Consider the following 23,090-nt stretch of genomic DNA (forward strand, 5'->3'; position numbering starts at 1 on the left):
CTCAACGAATCAAACATGACGGGAAAGATATAGCTTCTTAGTGATGGGATCGTAACACCGATAAGCAGATTGAGTAGTAGAATATCCAAGAAAAATGCATGGCTGAGATCGAGACTGCATTTTAGAAGAAACAAAAGGACGCAACCAAGGGAAACAGAGACACCCAAAAGATTTTAGACGAGTGAAATTTGGAGATCGGCCAAACAATTTAAAATACGGTGTAGTAAATGAAATAGCAGAAGAAGGCAAACGATTTATCAAATAGAAAGCCGTAAGAAAAGCATAGGACCAAAATTCAATTGGCAGAGAAGAAAAATGTAATAATGAAAGACCTGTTTCAACAATGAAGCGATGTCTTCTTTCTGCTGTTCCATTATGTTCCGGGGTGTGTGGTGGAGAAGTATAATGAGATATTCCGCAGGAAAGAAAATGAGGCTTTAATTTTTGATATTCCCCTCCATTGTCTGTAAAAACAGAGATTATTTTTGTTTGGAAATAATTCTCAACAAGTTTCTGAAAATGAATAAAAAGATCATGAGCATCAGACTTTTTCTTCATTGGATATAGCCATGTGTATTTGGTATAATGATCAATGAATGTAATATAATAAATATAGCCATCAATGGATGGTTTCGTTGGTCCCCATACATCAGAATATACTAGTTGTAAAGGCTTAGAACTAGTAAGAGAATTAACAGCAAATGGCAACTTATGACTTTTATTCAGTAAACAAGAAACACAATGAAAGTTTGACACAGACTTAGACAATGACTCATGACCCATATTGTGAAGAGCTAATCTAAAAAACTTGTTGGAGGGATGGCCAAGCCTGTGATGCAAAGCCGAAAGAAAAGACACACTAGCAGTATTCAATTGTAACTTAGAACGACTTTGAGAAAAATTTGCACTGTAAATGTCATCAATGTTCTTGCCCCGGAGAAGAACCGCCCCCGTGCACAGATCCTTCACAAGAAAATACAGTGGAAAGAATTCCACGGAAACATGATTAGTCCGGCAAAGTTTAGCAATTGAAATTAAATTCTTGCGCAAATTCGGCACACAAAGCACATTTGAAAGAGACAAATAGTGATTTTTAGCTGACAGAGCAGTGTAACCAGTATGAGTAACAGGCAAGAGTTTACCATCACCAAGTTGAATTTCATCTGGCCCACCATAATCCGTATAACCCTGCAAGGAAGACGGATTAGAAACAATATGATGAGAAGCTCCACTATCAAACAACCATTGTTGAGGTGATGTGGTAGACATAGCAGTCGTAGCATTCACCGACGGAACAGCATTGGAAGCTATGGAGGAATTTGTGGAATCTGTTTGCACCACAATATTGTTTTCCCGAAGAAAACGTGCTAGCTTACGGCATTCAGCAGCAACATGCCCAACATTCTCACAAAACTGACAAACAGTAGGAGATTGATAAGAACCTCGTGTATTGTTCTGAAATTGATAAGAACGACCTCCACGATTTCTGCGTGAGGACTGATTGGAACGACCTCCACCATTCTGTTGCAGTGAACGATTTCCAGTCCTAGCAGTATAATTAACAGTAGCAATAGAAGGAGATGAAACAGGTGGATCTTTGTCTTTTAAAGATCGTTCATGATCAGTAAGCTTTTCAAACAAATCAGAAAAGGAGATTGCCGATTCTCTAACCTTTAAGGCCGCAACAATGGAGCTATAATCATCACCAAGCTGTGTAATAATATGAACAATCAAGTCTTCATCACTAACAGGATTCTAAGTGAGAGCCAATTCATCAGCAATGGCACATATCTCATTCATAAATACTGCAATAGATTTCGAACCCTTGGGATTTTGAGCAAGCTTTGTCTTGAGTGAAAGAATACGAGATCGTGAGACATTAGCAAAGCTCTGGTGAAGCCGATCCCATGCCTCTTTTGCTGTGTTCGCTGAGGAAATTAGAGGCTGAATAACCTCAGAACAGCTACCAAGAAAGGCACTAACAAGGATGTGATCTTGTCGAAACCAGAGAGAATATTCTGGGTTTATAGTTTTGTCTTTATCAGTAAGAAATTCAGATGGCGATGTTTTAGATCCATCAATAAAACCAAGCAAATCGAGCCCAATCAATGTTGATTGAATTTGTTTTCGCCAAACAGGAAAGTTTTCCTGAGTGAGTCTGATAGGGAAGTGTGTAGGAGCATTGAGTTGAAAAACAGAAGAAAGAGATGAAGAAGCCATAGGAAAAGAGAAACAACTGGATCTAGAAAAACCTCGTTAGAGTATTGTTATAGCTCTGATACCATATAGGAAAAATAGTATTTCACTAATTAGCATAGAGTACAACACTTATATAGATAGGTTACAGCTAAGAATGCGTAAAATATGGAATACAAATTACAGCTATACAAATTACAGCTAAGCTAGATAGGTTAGAGATAAGTAGTTAGAGCTAGGCTTTATCCTTAATACTCTGCACCGTAAAAAATACATGAGATGAGAAACTAGAAATATTAATGTATATTTATAGATGATCCTCAACCAATGTTTTCTGTTACTAAACCAATTTTGCTATTTCAATGATACAACTTGCTGGCATAGAGATTACATAGTATCCAAAGATTTTTATAAAGACAAGAAATTAATTGGTCATAAATTTTCAAAATCAAGCATTAATATTCTCTTTTTGGCAATACAATTTGTTTTCAACTGTAAAAATACAGTGATTATGTTCTCCCAAGTTTGGATTTTTATTAAGCAAGTTACTATCCATCCACCAAAAGAATCATCAACAATCCTTATTGGAGTGTAGGGAAACAAGCGATTGTAAAAAATTGAAAGTATTTGAAACATACTAAAAAGTAAAGATATGCAAAAAATCATAAAAAAATAGGATATCTCAAAACACAATAAATAGTAAAATATTTATAAAAATGGAAGTAAAGTGCTTTGCCTACTTCCATAAACTCCAACTTAATTTTTCCATTCTTTGATCAAATTCTTACACATTTATACATTTGTTCCATTGTCTTATATTTAAATAAAATACTAGTAATTCAATGGTTACTTTGCTCTTAATAAAGTATATCTTATTTGTTGATTAATAATAGCTTCTCTAATAGTAAAATGCACAGTGAATAAAGAAAAACAAAATAATAGTAGAAGACAACTTTTTAAATAATTAATTTGAAAAACTTAAAGGATAATGTCAAAAAACACAAATAAATACAAATATCAAATCAAACAGAAATTACTTCCATTTAACAACAATATTTTTTTTTCTTATAACATGAAAAGAGATGGACAAAACTCAGATGTCACAATACAATTTGTTGAATTCATTTTTAAGTGAATCGAAGTCCTTTCAGCATATTCAACCTCCGGCTACTAAAAACTGAAATTAAAAAAAATAAATTTATTTAAAAATAATAAAAAATATCAATTAAAAATAATAAAAAATATCAATTAAAAATAATATAGAATAATTACTGATAACCACAAATATATAGTAAACAAAAAAATAAAGTGGAATGTAAATTATACCTATGATGACCATGTCTCATGTAATACCCGGCTAGACTCTGGTATTGGGATTCCTACCGTCCGGTGGAATCTCGGTTGTCGGAGACTTCTAGAAGGGTGAAACCATGTTTTTACCAAATGTTTTATTGCATTATATGTATTTAAGCAAGAAAGAAAATGAGTTTTTGTATCAAAATAACCTTGGAGGAAGACCCAGGTTCGGTCGCCGAACATGCATGCACTTCGGGAGTGCTTTAGGTCCCCGAAGGCATATGTGAGGGGAGTCCAGGTTCGGCCGCCGAACCTTTTGTTCGGCCGCAGAACTTGCATGGGTTGCGGAGGCACGTTCGGCCCCCGAATGTGGCCTGACCAGCCACCTATAAAGGGGTCCCTTAGCCGAAAACGGGCGAGCTTTTCTCCCCATACTCGGCCAAGGTGAGCTCTCCGCCGTCACTCACCGATCTTGAGTTTCTTCCTTCAAATCTTTCATGATTTTCATGATTTTTCACTTTGTTTTGAAGATTTTGAGCTTAGAACAAATTTTGAAGCTTGGAAGACACAGGAGCTCTCTCCCACCGTTCTCCAAGTTTAGGTCGTCTCTCTCTCGATCTTCAAGAGGTAAGAGCCGATCTTAAGCTCGTTTTATGTTTTTAAACAAGTTTAAGTTAACTCATGGGGTAGAAATGCATGTTTAGGTTAGTTGAGCATTGTTAGGTTTTATGTTATGTTTATGGATAATGTGTGTTATATATGAATGTTTGATGAGTTTTAGTTGGGGTTTAGGATAGTTTGAGACCCCAATGTGTTGATATAAGAGTTTATGCATGTTTTGAGTAAGTTGAATGCATGTTTGGAAGTTTGGGAGGCATGGGAGCATGTTTGAGCCGAGTTTCTGCCCTTTTGGCAGAAACCAGGTTCGGCAGCCGAAGGACTTTCGGCCGCCGAACCTGCCTGTGAGGCAAGCCTTTCGGCTGCCGAAGCTTGCCCCCGAAAATGGACTTTCGTCTCTGGAGGGCACTTTCGGCTGCCGAAGGTGCCGCCGAACCTGCCTGACTTTCGGCTCTGGAGGGACTTTCGGCCGCCGAACCTGCCGCCGAAAGTGCCCTGTTCAGCCTTCCTTTTCATGTTTCCTATGATTATTTTATGAGGTTTTAGGGGGTTTTTGGGGAGTATTTTTAGAGTCATGTTCATGTATGTTTGGTCCCTCATTTGAGTCCACCTGTGTAGGTTCGGACCTGAGGAACCGAGGACCCCAGCAGTGAGTCAGCTGCTTCAGTTCTTTGCCAGAGTTAGCCTGAGGTGAGTAGAATAAACTTTATGTTTTAAACTAATGCAAGTTTGAGCATGAATCATGCATCACGAATGCCATGTGATATAATAGGTTGTTGCATTAGAATCCATGAATATGTTGCACTGCATTCTTTGTTGTGGATGTGGGTGAATGCTGTATGATCCAATTAGTCCCTGAGGAAAGACCAGGACCCCATTCTACGGCCTGGCACGGTATGGAACGCGAAGACCAGGTGCCCAGATGAGGCCCTGGGGCAATGGTAAGTAATGTATGATATGACAGGAAGACCAGGACCCCATTCTACGGCCTGGCACGGATATGATGTTGGGACTATTTGGTGACAGGTTCACCCTTGATGTGACTTGTCTGTGATATGATGTATTACATGATGGCATATGTTTTAAATGTTTTAGTATTCTGCTCACTGGGCTCTAGTAGCTCACCCCTTTCCCTATATCCCCCAGGTTTGCAGGTACGGGCTAGTTCAGGGAGTCAAGAAGAGTAAAGTCTTGTGATTGTAATAGTTAGATGTGGACATGATGATTTGTAAAATGATGTAAGGTTATGATCAGTCATGTTATGTAATTTCGATGTTGAGGATTAGAATTGTGTTTGACCATAGGATGTTTGAATAATCCCATGTATATACATGATCTATGTTTTATGATGTTTATGTTCAACCAAGCTTGATGTTGATGAGATACCCCATTGGAGCATGTGATGAGACTCCAGTGTGTGGTTTATGTTTATATTTATGTGCGTGCACAGGTTGAGCTTGGTAAAAGAAAAGAAAAAGTTCTCATGTTTATGTATATGTGTGATCATGTATGGGATTTGGCAGGTATTTAGGATGTAGGTTTGGCTTGCTACGGGTCCCGGCGACCTTATGTCGATCTGGATCCTAGTGCCGGTAGCGGTCCGATTTCCGGGTCGTTACAGAGTGGTATCAGAGGCCTAGGTTCATATGGTCGGACCTAGAGTGTCGGGCTCATAGATGTTATAGAAGGTCAAGCACAATAGGAAAGATCATGTCCACTAGGATAGGATGTGGAGTCCTGTCTTGTATGATGATATGCTATGCATGTGATGCATGTGATGCGGGTTCATGTGTTCCCACATGAACCATATGGTGCTAATGCTTGTAAGATATGTGCTGTTTTTCAGAAAATAGGATGAGAGGAACTCATCGATCTGCACAATTGACTGGAGTACCACCCCAGGACGAGGGCACTGATGCCCGTCCTCCTGCATTGCCTAGGGCAATGTCAAATAGGTCTAGCAGAGAAAGAGCAGTAAGAGACCCTAGAAGGTCTTTGGATCTGGGTAGAAGCATATCAGTGAGGGGAACAGTGCAAGGGGATATGTCAGAGGATGTGGGAGATCAGATGGATGTGGATCAGAGGAGGGATGGCAGGCTTGGAGTAAGTATGTCGGAAGAGGGGATGGGAGAGTCCCAAGGAGGCACTCAGGCCTTGGGATTTGTTCAGCCACCTTACTACCCACCATTTTCACATAATCCCGAGTATTCGATGGGAGGTACATCGGATTATCCCAGTTTTAACCCTTATCACTCTCAGATGCCATACCCACCTTTCTACCCACTGTACACATAGTACCCCATGTATCCACCCCCACCTCGCTATCCAAATCCAGCAAACCCTACCTCAGGGGACGCTATGCCACCTCCACCACCAGCAGAAACCACAGTCCCAGAAACCCAAGTGTAATACCCGGCTAGAGTCCGGCACCGGAATTCCTGTTGTCTGGCGGAATCCGGGGTGTTGGGATTCTATCTAAGGGTAGGAGTTATGTGTTACTAAAGGTTATGATGTGTTTAAATGTTTTAAGGTTAAGGGAAGTGAGTTTTGAGTTGAAATGACCTAAGGCAGTTGAGCCAAGTTCGGCCGCCGAAAGTAAGTTCGGCCGCCGAAAGTGTTTGGCTTCCGAAGGGAAGTTCGGCCCCCGAACGTTTCATGGTCTTGCGTGTGATTGGGCAGCCGACGATGAGTTGGCCAGCCAAGCTGAGTCATGGCTTTTGACAGATGTTGGCCTCAGATTCTTGCCATGAATTAGCCACGTCTTCTATGACTCATCTGCAAGTGTTTTGAGCAGCTCATGCAGGAGTTTGCTCATTCACCAAGTTTTGAAGGGTTTGAAGCAAAAAGTGAGTTTGAGAGAGTTTGAGAGTGTGAGAAGGGGTGATCCGTTTTCCCTTGTTCAGAGTGTTTAGCTTCTTGCTACAGGAGGTAAGTGATGCACTTGAACATGTGTATATGTTTCTGAGTTTATGGGGATAAAGGAAGGAGATGCATGCTTAGGGTATTAATGGTAGTTTTAAAGAATTATGTATTGGCTACATGTTTATATGTATGTTTGTTTTGTTGTTTGGGGTTATTAGCTAGTTTTGGACCCCTGTGATCATATACATGAGTATATGTATGTTGAGGAGGTGAAGTTTGCATGGTTTGAGAAGTTGAAGGAAAGAAGGAGATGGTTTGTCGTTGAAACTGAGTTCTGGATGAACTCAGGTTCGGCAGCCGAAAGTTCATTCGGCCGCCGAACCTCTTGCATGGTAGCTTAGGCTGCCACAGCTTGCCCCCGAGTGTTTTGCATGTTCGGCTCTGTTTGGGGGATTCGGCCGCCGAAGGTGCCGCCGAAGGTGCTTGAGTTTCGTCTCTGGAGAGGACATTCGGCCGCCGAACCTGCCGCCGAAAGTGTTCTGTCCAGCTTTTCTTTTGCATGCTTTGCATGGCTAGTTAAGTGAGTTTCAGGGGATTCTTGGGGAGTTTAATAGAGGTATTGATAAGTTAGTTTGGTCCCTCATTTGAGTCCATCTGTATAGGTACAGACCAGAGGAACCAGAGAGAGCAGCAGTGAGTACTGCTCCAGAGTTTCAGAGCCTGCAGAGTCAGTCAGTCCAGATAGCCAGAGGTGAGTGGAACTAAACTTATGACTTTTAATTGACTCACAAACTGCTTTTAGCATATCTCATGCATCATGTTTATGCCATAGGTTGATTGCATTAGAATTCACGAATATGTTGCATTGCATTGTTATTTGATGATGTGAGTAAATGCTGAATGATCCAATAGTCACAGACAGGAAGACCAGGAGCCTTTGACTACGCCCTGGCACGTATAGCAAAGACCAGGAGCCTTTGACTACGCCCTGGCAGGTATATAGCAAAGTCCAGGAGCCTTTGACTACGCCCTGGCAATGGTAAGTTCACAGGTGTTATATACACATATACATATATGACAGGAAGACCAGGTGCTCGATTCTACGCCCTGGCACAGAGTTACTGGGACTATGTGGTGACAGGTTTACTCTTGATGTGGCTTGTCTGTGATATGATGCATTTCATGAGATCATATTTTACTAAGATATTTTACTGTTCTACTCACTGGGCTATAGAGCTCATCCCACTCCCTTAACCCCAGTTTTGCAGGTTCAGTGTACAGTGTACAGGGACAGTTCAGCAGAGTACAGGAAGAGTAAAGAGATCTGTAATAGCTTAGAGTGGACATGTAATATGAAAGAAATGTAATAGTGGTTGCTTGACCTAGTGATGTATGTGTTGTACATGATCTGTATATGTATATATGTTTTCCTGTATGTGAAAACCAGGCTTAACAGGTATGAGTTACCCATCTAGAGCAAGCTCTAGTCAGGGATACAGAGTACAGAGTACATGAGTACAGAGTACAGAGATAGTGCATGCACAGGTTAAGCCTTGGTTCAGCAAAGAGTTTTATTTTCACAGAAAATGTATGATCATGTATGAGATTTACAGGTACACAGAGAGTATAGCAGGCTTGCTACGGGTTCTGGCGGCCTTAAGCCGACCTGAATCCTAGCGCCGGTGACGGTCCTTTTTGGGGTCGTTACACCAAGTACCTAAACCTAGCTCATCTGGGGGGAGCAAGGTCAAGATGACCGACTACATGAAGCTGGGTGCTCCCCAATATGAAACAGGTAGTGACCCATTTGAGTACCTTGGTAGAGTCAAGATGATTACAGATGAGATAGGAGCTGATGACAGAAGGCCCGTGAGTGGTTTAAAAATTATGTGAACCCGAGAGTGGACAGCATGACCTGGGAGGAGTTTGCAAATGAGTTTGCAGGATGGGCTTTCCCTGAAAGCTCTAGGGAGATGAAGATGGTTGAATTTGAGCAGTTAAGGCAGACAGAAGAGATGAGTGTAGATGAATACACAGACAGATTCTTGGAGCTGGGCAGAACCTTGACTCAGATCAGAAAAAGTCAAGAAGGTATATCATGAGGCTTCATTCCAGGTATTCCTCCTTGATCCAGTTAGCAGATAGGGAGAGCTTCCATGCCATAGTGGATATGGCCCGAAGGATGGAGGCTAGTGCCATCATCGAGGGGAAGGTTAAGCAGTCAGTGGCACAGTCTTCTGGTTCTAAGACCCCAGGTGGGGGAAGGTTAGATCCCTCTACCTTGAGTACAGCAGCTTCAGGCAGCAAGAGATGGAGTAAAGCCAAGTCTAAGAAGAACAAGTTCTGAAGCAAGATTAAGTCAGGTCTGGGAATAGGGAGTGGCTCAAGCTCTGGTGCAGATAATGCAGTATGTGTGAGGTGTGGTAAACCACACAAAGGAATCTGCCGGGCTGGGACGAATGTATGTTTCAGATGTGGGCAAGAGGGGCACATGGCTCGGGAGTGTCCAAGAGCAGCTTTTATGGCACAGTCTTAGCAGACAGCTTCCGGTAGTATAGCACAGCCAGCAGCTCCAGCCACTACTCAGGCCAGTGGCAGAGGTAGAGGGAGAGGGGCAGCCTCTTCTTCAGCGGGTTTCAAAGGTGAAGGTCCATCGGCACCAGCGCGGATCTTCACAATGACACAGCAGGAGGCAGATGCATCTAACACCGTGGTGGCAGGTAATCTCGTCATTGGTTGTTCAGATGTGTATGCCTTGATGGACCCTGGTGCATCTCATTCTTTTATTGCTCCGAGAGCCGTTGAGAGGTTGGGTTTGATGGTCTCTGGGTTAGAGTATCCCCTATGGGTCAGTGGACCCAAGTGTGACCCGTCAGTGGCAGAGTCAGTCTGCCAGTGTAGTCCAGTTTTTGTGGAGGGAAGATGCCTGTCCGCCGACCTCGTGGTTCTAGATTTGACAGATTTTGACGTCATTCTAGGGATGGATTGGTTATCTACCCATAGTGCTACCTTGGATTGCAGAGACAAGGTAGTCAGGTTCAGATGTCAGGATGGGTCAGAAGTTATCTTCAGAGGAGACAGGAAGGGTACACCTAGAGGTTTGATATCAGCCCTACAGGCTCGTAGGCTCCTCAGGAGGGGTTGTCAGGGTTTTCTAGCTCATGTGAGAGAGCTGGATAGTCATGTCAGAGAGCCCGCCTCGGTGCCAGTGGTCAGAGAGTTTTTAGATGTGTTTCCAAACGAGCTGCCAGGTTTACCACCTGCTAGGGAGATAGAGTTCGAGATTGAATTGATGCCTGGAACCAGACCGATCTCTATTCCTCCCTATAGGATGGCACTAGCAGAATTGAAGGAGCTTAAGGAGCAGTTGCAAGAGTTGGTAGATAGAGGATTCATCCGACCGAGTACCTCACCTTGGGGTGCTCCAGTGCTATTTGTGAAAAAGAAGGATGGATCTCTCAGACTTTGTATCGACTATAGGCAGTTGAACAAAGTCACTACCAAGAATAAGTACCCGTTGCCAAGGATCGACGATCTATTCGACCAGCTGGTAGGAGCAGGTTGTTTCTCCAAGATAGATCTAAGATCAGGGTACCATCAGCTGAGGATAAGGGAAGAGGATGTACCGAAGACAGCTTTCAGGACCAAATATGGGCATTATGAGTTCCTTGTGATGCCGTTCGGGTTAACCAATGCTCCTGTAGCATTCATGGATCTCATGAACAAAGTGTTTAGCCAGTACCTGAATCACTTTGTTATTGTCTTCATAGATGATATCTTAGTGTATTCCAGGAATGCAGAGGAGCATGCCCATCATCTGAGGTTGGTTCTGCAGACTTTGAGGAAACATGGCTTGTATGCCAAGTTCTCCAAATGTGAGTTTTGGCTGAGGAGCATTTCATTCTTGGGGCATGTGGTGTCGGAAAATGGAATCGAGGTAGACCCCAAGAAAGTGAAAGCTGTAGCTAACTGGCCTAGACCCACCGCAGTGACAGAGATCAAGAGTTTCTTGGGTTTGGCAGGTTACTACAGGAGGTTCGTTCAGGACTTCTCTAAAATTGCAGCTCCTTTGACCAGATTAACCAGGAAGAATCAGAAATTTGTGTGGACCGACCAGTGCGAAGAGAGTTTTGAAGAGCTTAAGACGAGGTTAACGTTAGCACCGGTGTTAGCTTTGCCTAACAGTCAGGAGAATTTCACAGTGTTCTGTGATGCATCCCGAGTGGGATTGGGTTGTGTGCTAATGCAGAATGAAAGGGTGATTGCTTATGCTTCTAGGCGCTGAAGAAGCATGAGTTGAATTACCCTACACATGACCTGAAAATGGCAGCCGTAATCTTTGCACTCAAGATGTGGAGGCATTACCTTTATGGGGTAAAATGTGAGATCTTCACCGATCATAAAAGCCTGCAGTACATCCTGAGTCAAAGAGATTTGAACTTGAGACAGAGAAGATGGGTGGAGCTGCTGAGTGATTATGATTGCAAGATTCAGTACCATCCGGGTAAGGCAAATGTGGTGGCAGATGCCCTAAGCCGGAAATCACTAGGCAGCTTATCCCACATCACGGCTGAGAGGAGACCGGTGGTGAAAGAGTTTTACAAGCTCATTGAGGAAGGTCTACAGCTTGAGTTGTCTGGTACAGGTGCTTTGATAGCCCAGATGAGAGTGACACTTGTGTTCCTGGAGCGGGTGGCTCAGAAACAGCACGAGGACCCAGAGTTAGTGAAGATTGCCAGGACGGTTCAGTCAGGCAAGAATGAAGAGTTCAGAATCGACAGCAAGGTGATCCTCCGCTATGGGAATAGACTATGTGTACTAGATGACATCAGTTTAAAGGGAGACATTATGAGGGAAGCTCATAATGCCAAGTACAGTGTTCACTCTGGAGCCACCAAGATGTATCAAGATCTGAAAAAGGTGTATTGGTGGCCAGCCATGAAGAAGGAAGTGGCCCAGTTTGTATCAGCCTGCGAAGTATGTCAAAGGGTGAAGCTGGAACATCAGAAGCCGGCTGGAATGCTCAACCCACTACCTATTCCAGAGTGGAAATGGGAGAATATAGCTATGGATTTCGTAGTGGGGTTACCGGCAGCGTCCAACAGGTTAGACTCCATATGGGTGATTATGGACAGACTGACCAAGTCTGCTCACTTCATCCCTGTCAGGAGCAACTACTCAGTGGATAAGTTGGCGCAGGTGTATGTGGATGAAGTGGTAAGGCTGCATGGGGTTCCTGTTTCCATAGTGTCAGATAGAGGGCCCCAATTCACCTCCAGATTTTGGTGGAGTCTGCAGAGTGCTATGGGTACCAGGTTGGATTTCAGTACTGCCTTCCATCCCCAGACTGATGGATAGTCAGAAAGGACCATCAAGACTATAGAAGATATGCTCAGAATGTGTGTGCTAGATTTTGGCGGTTCTTGGAGGCAGCATCTACCCTTAGTGGAGTTTGCCTACAATAACAGCCATCATGCTAGCATAGGGATGGCTCCATATGAAGCTTTATATGGGAGGAAGTGCAGGTCACCTGTTTGCTGGGAAGAAGTGGGGGAAAAGGCCTTGGCAGACCCTGAGCTTGTTGAGATCACCAGCAGGGTGGTACCCATTATCAGAGAGAGGATCAAAACTGCTGTGAGCAGACAGAAGAGCTATGCAGATATCCGCAGGAGACAGGTAGAGTTTCAGGAGGGAGATCTGGTATTGCTCAAAGTGTCTCCTATGAAAGGAGTGGTTCATTTTGGGAAGAAAGATAAGCTAGCTCCACGATACATCGGACCCTTTGAAATCTTGCAGAAGATTGGGAATGTGTCGTACAAGCTGGATTTACCTGCTTCAATGGAAAGAATCCATCCGGTTTTCCATGTTTCCATGTTGAGGAAGTTCGTGTCAGATCCGGGCAAGGTTCTTAGTGAGCCTGATGTGGGGATCCAAGAAGATCTCACTTATGTTGAACAGCCAGTGCGGATTCTTGACACCCAGATCAAGAAGCTGAGAAACAAGGAAATCTCGATGGTGAAAGTCCTTTGGAACCACCACAATATGGAACAATGCACCTGGGAGACACGGGAGTCCATGCTCCAGCAATACCCTTATCTTTTCTAAGGTTATTTTCTTGTGTGTTTCATGTGTTCTATGTGTATGGTGTGTTTTATGCCTTGCATGTGCTAATTGAGGAATATTCAGGGACGAATGTTCTTAAGGGGGGGAGAATGTAATACCCAGCTAGACTCCGGTATCGGGATTCCTACCGTCCGGTGGAATCTCGGGTGTCGGAGACTTCTAGAAGGGTGAAACCATATTTTTACCAAATGTTTTATTGCATTATATGTATTTAAGCAAGAAAGAAAATGAGTTTTTGTATGAAAATAACCTTGGAGGAAGACCCAGGTTCGGCCGCCGAATATGCATGCACTTCGGGAGTGCTTTAGGCCCCCGAAGGCATATGTGAGGGGAGTCTAGGTTCGGCCGCCGAACCTTTTGTTCGGCCGCCGAACTTGCATGCGTTGCGGAGGCACGTTCGGCCCCCGAATGTGGCCTGGCCAGCCACCTATAAAGGGGTCCCTTAGCCGAAAACGGGCGAGCTTTTCTCCCCATTCTCGGCCAAGGTGAGCTCTCCGCCGTCCCTCACCGATCTTGAGTTTCTTCCTTCAAATCTTTCATGATTTTCATGATTTTTCACTTTGTTTTGAAGATTTTGAGCTTAGAACAAGTTTTGAAGTTGGAAGACACAGAAGCTCTCTCCCACCATTCTCCAAGTTTAGGTCGTCTCTCTCTCGATCTTCAAGAGGCAAGAGCCGATCTTAAGCTCGTTTTATGTTTTTAAACAAGTTTAAGTTAACTCATGGGGTAGAAATGCATGTTTAGGTTAGTTGAGCATTGTTAGGTTTTATGTTATGTTTATGGATAATGTGTGTTATATATGAATGTTTGATGGGTTTTAGTTGGGGTTTAGGATAGTTTGAGACTGTAACGACCCGAAAATCGGACCGCTACCGGCGCTAGGATCCAGATCGGCATAAGGCCGCCGGGACCCGTAGCAAGCCTGACATACATCCTGGAAACCTGTTTAATCCCATACATGATCAACAGCATACATAAAAATTTGAACTTTTTCCTTTACCAAGCTCAACCTGTGCATGCACATAAACATATACATAAACATAAACCCCACACTGGAGCTCTCATCAAATGCTCCAATGGGGCATCTCCTCATACACAAGCTTGGTGGAACATAAACATCATAAAACATAGATCATGTATACAAAAGGGATCACCATACACATAGGGTCAAGCACAACCTCTAATCCTCAATATCATTTTTTTTTTACATAACATAACTATTCATAACTTTACATCATTTTACAATTTATCATGTCCACATTCTATCTATTACATACACATGACTTCATCCATCTTGACTCCTCTGTCTAGCCCGTACCTGCAACCCTGGGGGATTAGGGAAAGGGGTGAGCTACTAGAGCCCAGTGAGCAGAATAATAAAAACATTTAAATCATATGCCATAATGGAATGCAACACATCACAGACAAATCACATCACGGATGGTATTGTCACCGATAGTCCTCTACATTCCAAAGTGTCGGGACGTAGAATGGGTCAACCGGTCTTTCTCTTACATAGTGCCGGGACGTAGAATGGGTCAACCGGACTTCCATACCATATCATGCCGTATCATCATCATATCATATCATATGAGGACTAAAGGATCATCCAATAACCAATCCACATCAACATCATAGAATGCAATGCAACATATTCGTGAATTCTAATGCAAACAACCTAGGATATTACATGGCATTCATGATGCATGAACATGCTCAAACTTTATAATTTATTTGCTTTAAAACATAAAGGTTTATTCTACTCACCTCAGCTAGCTCTGACAATGACTGAAGCAGCTGACTCACTGCTGGGGTCCTCGGTTCCTCGGGTCCGAACCTACACAGGTGGACTCAAATGAAGGACCAAACATACTAGAACATGACTCTAAAAATATCCCCCAAAAACCCCCTAAAACACCTCAAAACAATCATGCAGAACATGCAAAGGAAGGCTGAACAGGGCACTTTCGGCGGCAGGTTCGGCGGCCGAAAGTCCCTCCAGAGCCGAAAGTCAGGCAGGTTCGGCGGCACCTTCGGCGGCCGAAACTCCTAGACAGAGATGAAACTCATGCATGTTCGGCGACACTTTCGGCGGCCGAAACTGCCCTCCAGAGACGAAAGTCCTCTTTCGGGGGCAGGCTCGGTTCGGCGGCCAAACCTGAGTTTCTCCAAAGTGGCAGAAACTCAGCTCCAACATGCACAAACGCCTCCCAAACCTTTCAAACATGCATAAACCTATTCTACAACACTCCCAATCATACACAATCAACCATACAAGTTCATAGGGGTCTCAAACTAGCCTAAACCCCAACTACAACACATCAAACATACCCACATTGCTCATAAACACACATTAAACCCATAAACTCAAAACAACCTAAACATGCATTTCTACTCCAAAAACTTGCATAAAACTTGTTTAAAACGTATAGTGAGCTCAAGATCGGCCCTTACCTCTTGAAGATCAAGAGGAACACGACCCTAGCTCGGAGATGGGAGAGATTGAGTTTCTTGAACCTCAAAGCTCCAAAACTTGCTTTATACTCGAAAATCTTCAAAACAAAGTGAAAACTAGTGAAAATCGTGAAAGATTTGAAGGAAGAAACTCAAGATCGGTGAGGGACGGCGGAGAGCTCACCTTGGCCGAAAATGGGGAGAAAAGCTCGCTCGTTTTCGGCTAAGGGACCCCTTTATAGGTGGCTGGCCAGGCCACATTTAGGAGCTGAACGTGCCTCCGCATGCATGCCATGTTCGGCGGCCGAACATAAGGTTCGGCGGCCGAACCTGGACTTCCCTCACTTATGCTTTCGGGGGCCTAAAGCACTCCCGAAGCGCATGCATGTTCGGCGGCCGAACCTGGGTCTTCCTCCAAGATCATTTTCAAGCAAAAACTCATTTTCCTTCTAGCTTAAAAACATAAAATACCTTAAAACATTTTATAAAAACATGATTTTACCCTTCTAGAGGTCTCCGACACCCGAGATTCCACCGGACGGTAGGAATTCCGATACCGGAGTCTAGCCGGGTATTACATTCTCCCCCCCTTAAGAACATTCATCCCCGAATGTTCCTCAACTAGTACAAGCAAGGCATACAACATACATAAAACACATGAACTCACAAGGAACTAACCTTAGAAAAGATAAGGGTATTGCTGGAGCATGGACTCCCGTGTCTCCCAGGTGCATTCTTTCATATTGTGGTGGTTCCAAAGGACTTTCACCATCGGGATTTCCTTGTTCCTTAGCTTTCTGATCTGGGTGTCTAAGATCCGTACTGGCTGCTCAACATAGGTGAGATCTTCTTGGATCTCCACATCAGGCTCACTAAGAACCTTGCCCGGATCTGACACAAATTTCCTCAACATAGAAACATGGAAAACCGGATGGATTCTCTCCATTGAAGCAGGTAAGTCCAGCTTGTACGACACATTCCCAATCTTTTGCAAGATTTTAAAGGGTCCGATGTATCGTGGGGCTAGTTTACCTTTCTTCCCAAGGCGAACCACTCCTTTCATAGGAGACACCTTGAGCAATACCAGATCCCCCTCCTGAAACTCTACTTGCCTTCTGCGGATGTCTGCATAACTCTTTTGTCTGCTTGCAGCAGTCTTGATCCTTTCTCTGATTATGGGTACCACCCTGCTAGTGATCTCTACTAGCTCAGGCCCTGCCAAGGCCTTCTCGACAACTTCCTCCCAACAAACAGGTGACCTGCACTTCCTTCCATATAAAGCTTCATATGGAGCCATCCCGATGCTAGCATGATGGCTGTTATTGTAGGCAAACTCCACCAAGGGTAGATGCTGCCTCCAAGAACCGCCAAAATCCAGCACACACATTCTGAGCATATCCTCTATCGTCTGGATGGTCCTCTCAGATTGTCCGTCCGTCTGTCGATGGAAGGCAGTACTGAAATCCAACCTGGTACCCATGGCATTTTGCAGACTCCGCCAAAACCTGGAGGTGAACTGGGGTCCTCTATCAGACACTATTGAAACAGGAACCCCATGCAGCCTGACGATCTCATCAACATACACCTGCGCCAACTTGTCCACAGAATAGCCACTCCTGACAGGGATGAAGTGAGCAAATTTGGTGAGTCTGTCCACAATCAACCATATGGAGTCCAATCTGTTGGACGTCGCCGGTAACCCCACTACGAAGTCCATAGCTATATTCTCCCATTTCCACTCTGGAATAGGTAGCGGTTAAGCATTTCAGCCGGCTTCTGATGTTCCAGCTTCACCCTCTGACACACTTTGCAGGCTGACACAAACTGTGCCACTTCTCTCTTCATAGCTGGCCACCAATAAACTTTCTTCAGATCTTGATACATCTTGGTGGCTCCGGGGTGAACGCTGTATCTTGCATTATGAGCCTCCCTCATAATGTCTCCTTTTAGCCCTATGTCGTCTGGTACACACAATCGGCTCCCATAGCGGAGGATCCCCTTGTTGTCAAATCTGAACTCACTATCCTTGCCTGACTGAACTGTCCTGGCAATCTTCACTAACTCTGGGTCCTCATACTGTTTCTGAGCCACCTGCTCCAGAAACACGGGTGCCACTCTCATCTGAGCAATCAATGCAGCTGTACCAGACAACTCCAACTGTAGACCTTCATCAATGAGCTTGTAAAACTCCTTTACCACTGGTCTCCTCTCAGCCATGATGTGGGATAGACTGCCTAGTGACTTCCGGCTTAGGGCGTCTGCCACAACATTCGCCTTACCCGGATGGTACTGAATCTTGCAATCATAGTCACTCAGCAGCTCTACCCATCTTCTCTATCTCAAGTTCAGATCTCTTTGACTCAGGATGTACTACAGGCTCTTATGATCTGTGAAGATCTCACATTTAACCCCATAGAGGTAGTGCCTCCACATCTTGAGTGCAAAGATTACTGCTGCCATCTCCAGGTCATGTGTGGGGTAATTCAACTCATGCTTCTTCAGCTGTCTAGAAGCATAAGCAATCACCCCTTCATTCTGCATTAACACACAACCCAATCCCACTCGGGATGCATCACAGAAAACTGTGAAATCCTCATTGCTAGCTGGCAAAGCTAACACTGGCGCTGACGTTAACCTCTTCTTAAGCTCTTCAAAACTCTCTTCGCACTGGTCGGTCCACACAAACTTCTGATTCTTCCTGGTCAACCTGGTCAGAGGAGCTGCAATTTTTGAGAAGTCCTGAACGAACCTCCTGTAATAACCTGCCAAACCCAAGAAACTCCTGATCTCTGTCACTGAAGTGGGTCTAGGCCAGTTAGCCACAGCTTCTACTTTCTTGGGGTCCACCTCTATTCCATTTTCCGATACAACATGCCCCAAGAATGAAATGCTCCTCAACCAGAACTCACACTTGGAGAACTTGGCATACAAGCCATGTTCCCTCAAGGTCTGCAGAACCAACCTCAGATGATGGGCATGCTCCTCTGCATTCCTGGAATACACTAAGATATCATCTATGAAGACAATAACAAAGTGATCCAGGTACTGGCTAAACACTCTGTTCATGAGATCCATGAATGCTGCAGGGGCGTTGGTTAACCCGAACGGCATAACAAGGAACTCAAAATGCCCATATCTGGTCCTGAAAGCTGTCTTTGGCACATCTTCCTCTCTTATCCTCAGCTGATGGTACCCAGATCTCAAATCTATTTTGGAGAAACAACCCGCTCCTGCTAGCTGGTCGAATAGATCGTCGATCCTTGGCAATGGGTACTTATTCTTGGTAGTGACCTTGTTCAACTGCCTGTAGTCGATACAAAGTCTAAGGGATCCATCCTTCTTTCTCACAAACAATACTGGAGCACTCCAAGGTGAGGTACTCGGTCGGATGAAACCCTTGTCTACCAACTCTTGCAACTGCTCTTTCAATTCCTTCAACTCAGCTGGAGCCATCCTGTAGGGAGGGATAGAGATCGGTCTGGTTCCAGGCATCTATTCTATCTCGAACTCTATCTCCCTAGCAGGTGGTAAACCTGGCAGCTCGTCTGGGAAAACGTCTAGAAACTCTCTAACCACTGGCACCAAGGCGGGTTCTCTCACCTGACTGCTAAGCTCTCTTACATGAGCCAAATACCCCTGACATCCCTTCCTAAGCAACCTACGAGCCTGAAGAGCTGATATCAGACCTCTAGGTTTACCCCTCCTGTCTCCCCTGAAGACAACCTCTGACCCATCCTGACCTCTGAACCTGACTACTTTGTCCCTGCAGTCCAAGGTAGCACCATGGGTAGATAACCAATCCATCCCTAGAATGACGTCAAAATCAGTCAAGTCTAGAACCACAAGGTCGGCGGACAAGCATCTTCCCTCAACAAACACTGGACTGCACTGGCAGACTGACTCTGCCACTGATGGATCACACTTGGGTCCACTGACCCAGAGAGGACACTCTAACCCAGAGATCATCAACCCCAACCTCTCTAAGGCTCTCGGAGCAATAAAAGAATGAGATGCACCAGGGTCCATCAAGGCATACACATCTGAACAACCAATGACTAAGTTACCTGCCACCACGGTGTTAGATGCATCTGCCTCCTGCTGAGTCATCGTGAAGATCTGTGCTGGAGCTGATGGACCTTCACCTCTGAAACCCGCTGAAGAAGAGGCTAACAGAGCCCTCTGCCTCTGCCACTGGCATGAGTCATGGCTGGAGCTACTGGCTACGCTACACTACCTGAAGCTGTCTGCTGGGACTGAGCCATAGGTACTGTCCTAGGACACTCCCGAGCCATGTGTCCCTCTTGCCCGCATCTGAAGCAGGCTGCTATCCCAGCCCGGCAAACTCCCTTGTGTGGCTTACCACACCTTGCACACACTGCATTATCCGCACCAGAGCTTGAGCCACTCCTTAGTCCCAGACTGGACTTGATCTTGTTCCAGAACTTGTTCTTCTTCGGCTTCCTAGTGGTGTTACCCCACCTTTTGCTACCTGAAGCTACTGCACTAAGAGAAGAAGAGCCTAGGGTCTTAGAACCAGAGGGCTGTGCCACTGACTGTTTAACTGTCCCCTGAATGATGGCACTGGCCTCCATTTTCCGGGCCATATTCACTATGGCATGGAAGCTCTCCCTATCTGCTGACTGGATCAAGGAGGAATATCTGGAGTGGAGTTTCATGATATACCTCCTTGACTTCTTCTGGTCTGAGTCAAGATTTTTCCCTGCAAATGGCAACAGCTCCAAGAATCTGTCTCTGAACACATCCACACTCATATCATCAGTTTGCCTCAACTGTTCAAACTCTATCATTTTCAATTCCCTTGAGCTATCAGGGAAAGCCCATCCTACAAACTCGTTTGCAAACTCTTCCCAAGACATGCTGTCCACCCTCGGGTTCACATAATTCTTAAACCACTATCGTGCCTTCTTGCACTTAATCGTGAACCCAGCCATCTGAATGGCTCTACTATCATCAGCCCCAATCTCATCTGTGATCACCTTGACCCTTTCAAGATACACAAACGGGTCATCCCCTTTTTCATACTGAGGAGCACCCAGCTTCATATAGTCGGTCATCTTGACCTTGCTCCCACCAGATGAGCTAGGCTTAGGTACTGGGGTTTCTGGAACTGTGGGTTCTGCTGGTGGAGGAGGAGGTGCAGCATCCCCTGGGGTAGGGTTTGCTGGATTTGGATAGTAAGGTGGAGGTGGGTACACGGGGTATTGTGGGTATGGTGGGTAGTAAGATGGATATGGCATGTGAGAAGGGTAAGGATTAAAGCTGGGGTAATCCGATGTACCTCCCATCGAATACCCGGGGTTTTGTGAAAAGGGTGGATAGTGAGGTGGCTGAACAAATTCCGAGGCCTGGGTGCCTCCTTGGGACTCTCCCATTCCCTCTTCCGACATGCTCACTCCTAAATTGCCATCCCTCCTCTGGTCCACATCCATCTCATCCCCCATATCAACTGACATTCCTCCCTGAACTGTTCCCCTCACTGATCTGCTTCTACCCAGATCCAAAGACCTTCTGGGGTCTCTTACTGCTCTTTCTCTGCTGGACCTACTTGACATTGCCCTAGGCAATGCAGGAGGACGGGCATCAGTGCCCTCGTCCTGGGGTGGTACTCCAGTCAATCGTGCAGATCGACGAGTTCCTCTCATCCTATTTTCTGAAAAACAGTACACATCACATAGACATCAGCATTATATGGTTCATGTGGAAACACATGAACCTACATCACATACATATCATTCATATCATAGCATTAATGCACATGTATATTATCATGGCATTTCACATCATTATACAAGACAGGACTCCACATCCTATCCTAGTGGACATGATCTTTCCTATTGTGCTTGACCTTCTATAACATCTATGAGCCCGACACTCTAGGTCCGACCATATGAACCTAGGGCTCTGATACCATTCTGTAACGACCCGAAAATCGGACCGCTACCGGCGCTAGGATCCAGATCGGCATAAGGCCGCCGGGACCCGTAGCAAGCCTGACATACATCCTGGAAACCTGTTTAATCCCATACATGATCAACAGCATACATAAAAATTTGAACTTTTTCCTTTACCAAGCTCAACTTGTGCATGCACATAAGCATATACATAAACATAAACATAAACCCCACATTGGAGCTCTCATCAAATGCTCCAATGGGGCATCTCCTCATACACAAGCTTGGTGGAACATAAACATCATAAAACATAGATCATGTATACAAAAGGGATCACCATACACATAGGGTCAAGCACAACCTCTAATCCTCAATATCATTTTTTTTTACATAACATAAATATTCATAACTTTACATCATTTTACAATTTATCATGTCCACATTCTATCTATTACATACACATGACTTAATCCATCTTGACTCCTCTGTCTAGCCCATACCTGCAACCCTGGGGGATTAGGGAAAGGGGTGAGCTACTAGAGCCCAGTGAGCAGAATAATAAAAACATTTAAATCATATGCCATAATGGAATGCAACACATCACAGACAAATCACATCACGGATGGTATTGTCACCGATAGTCCTCTACATTCCAAAGTGCCGGGACGTAGAATGGGTCAACCGGTCTTTCTCTTACATAGTGCCGGGACGTAGAATGGGTCAACCGGACTTCCATACCATATCATGCCGTATCATCATCATATCATATCATATGAGGACTAAAGGATCATCCAATAACCAATCCACATCAACATCATAGAATGCAATGCAACATATTCGTGAATTCTAATGCAAACAACCTAGGATATTACATGGCATTCATGATGCATGAACATGCTCAAACTTTATAATTTATTTGCTTTAAAACATAAAGGTTTATTCTACTCACCTCAGCTAGCTCTGACAATGACTGAAGCAGCTGACTCACTGCTGGGGTCCTCGGTTCCTCGGGTCCGAACCTACACAGGTGGACTCAAATGAAGGACCAAACATACTAGAACATGACTCTAAAAACATCCCCCAAAAACCCCCTAAAACACCTCAAAACAATCATGCAGAACATGCAAAGGAAGGCTGAACAGGGCACTTTCGGCGGCAGGTTCGGCAGCCAAAAGTCCCTCCAGAGCCGAAAATCAGGCAGGTTCGGCGGCACCTTCGGCGGTCGAAACTCCCAGACAGAGACGAAACTCATGCATGTTCGGCGACACTTTCAGCGGCCGAAACTGCCCTCCAGAGACGAAAGTCCTCTTTCGGGGGCAGGCTTCGGCAGCCGAAGGCTGCCTCCACAAGCGGGTTCGGCGGCCGAAAGTTCCTTCGGCGGCCGAACCTGAGTTTCTCCAAAGTGGCAGAAACTCAGCTCCAACATGCACAAACGCCTCCCAAACCTTTCAAACATGCATAAACCTATTCTACAACACTCCCAATCATACACAATCAAGCATACAAGTTCATAGGGGTCTCAAACTAGCCTAAACCCCAACTACAACACATCAAACATACCCACATTGCTCATAAACACACATTAAACCCATAAACTCAAAACAACCTAAACATGCATTTCTACTCCAA

The sequence above is a fragment of the Manihot esculenta genome, chromosome 7 (genome assembly GCF_001659605.2).
Source record: "Manihot esculenta cultivar AM560-2 chromosome 7, M.esculenta_v8, whole genome shotgun sequence".
Lineage (NCBI taxonomy): Eukaryota > Viridiplantae > Streptophyta > Magnoliopsida > Malpighiales > Euphorbiaceae > Manihot > Manihot esculenta.